The following is a 1,441-nucleotide window of genomic DNA, read 5'->3' as shown; positions in this document are numbered from 1 at the left end:
GGGTACACGCAACGTTGATGTGATGCTGGGTAACAGAGAGGGGAGGGGGTGTGTGATTATGTGTCGGCTCGTGCCCTCCGCCGTGTCTCCTGCTGTCGGCGGCGCCCGTGGCGGCGTGCCGTGCGCGCGGTGTGAGTGATGTGATTGGCTGCCTGCAGGTAACCGAGAGAGAGAGGGAGAGAGAGGGAGATAGAGAGAGAGAGAGAGAGAGAGACAGAGAGAGAGAGGGAGAGAGACATTAGGACAGAGAGAGAAAAGGACTGAAGTATTTTATAAACACTTTTGTGCAGCAACTCGATGAATCAATTTACTGATCAACAGAAAATTAATCAGCAACTAATGAAATATATTTTTCGTCATTTTTCAAGATATTTTGAAATGTTATCACCATATTTTTTTTAGACAAAGTGATTAATAAAGAAAATTAAAGGAACAAATGTTTGACCAGCTGTTAATATGTAATTACACCTGCTCATTAATATTTATATTTTTCACTGCACTGTGGCTGCTTGTAGTGGACAGCAGAAGGTTCCACCTAGATGAATGAGTTTCCCTCCTCTGCTGTTTGTGTTGATGAGCTGATGAACAGCTGATGAACAGCTGATGAACAGCTGATGGAGCTGAGTCCCCGGTCGCTGCCATTAAACCACCACAGAAGAAGAGCTCATTAACGGATCCAGTTAATGGAGAACATGATGGATGAGTCAGAGTTTATCCACTCAAACTGTTTCTGTCACATTTTATTTCCATTGACTCGAACAAACATGTTGCGACTTTTCTTCTCACTGGTGGATGATTTGTCACATTCTTATGTCTTAATCAATAAATAACAATATTGATTGACTTTAGAGCGGTTTGCCAAAAGATTAAATTAAGTTTGTTTTGGAGTTTTTTTTCTTTAAAACGAATTAATTTTTGAACACACGCTGTATTCGAAACAAACTGTGTGAACTCTACGTGTTGTCCTGTAATTGATTATAATTGATTAGTTCCCATGGCGATAACAGCAGAGTGAGGGGGGAGGGGACTCCTCTCATTGAATCCATCAGGTTCAAACGTTCATCCTCAGACATTTGAGGTTCAGATATGGTCACAGGAACCTTAAGTTTCTTTCCTTGGTTTGGTCACTAAGGTCTTCACTGACTTTAAGTGATTTCTTAAGTATAAGATTAAGGAGAAAACCTTAAATACTTCGGTGAACATTTTAGGGAAACCTTAAGGGGAAGACTTAAGGAAAATCTTAACTTAAGCTGTTTTGTGCTATTGGCCTTTTGCACAAAGTTTTAAATAACAAAATAAATGTTTCTTATGCATGCATAAATTACCGAGCTCTTCATCCTACTGACTGTTGTCCTCACAGACCAGCTGTCCATCACGGCGACCTGCAGAGCGCCCTCAGGTGATGAGAACATCAGTCACCTGTGCAGAGGCTCATCCTCGC

Source organism: Seriola lalandi, unplaced genomic scaffold (genome assembly GCF_002814215.2).
Source record: "Seriola lalandi dorsalis isolate HSWRI2012SDOR001 ecotype SW California unplaced genomic scaffold, Sedor1 jcf7180002054532, whole genome shotgun sequence".
NCBI classification, from domain to species: domain Eukaryota; kingdom Metazoa; phylum Chordata; class Actinopteri; order Carangiformes; family Carangidae; genus Seriola; species Seriola lalandi.
This window is presented reverse-complemented; position numbering follows the sequence as displayed.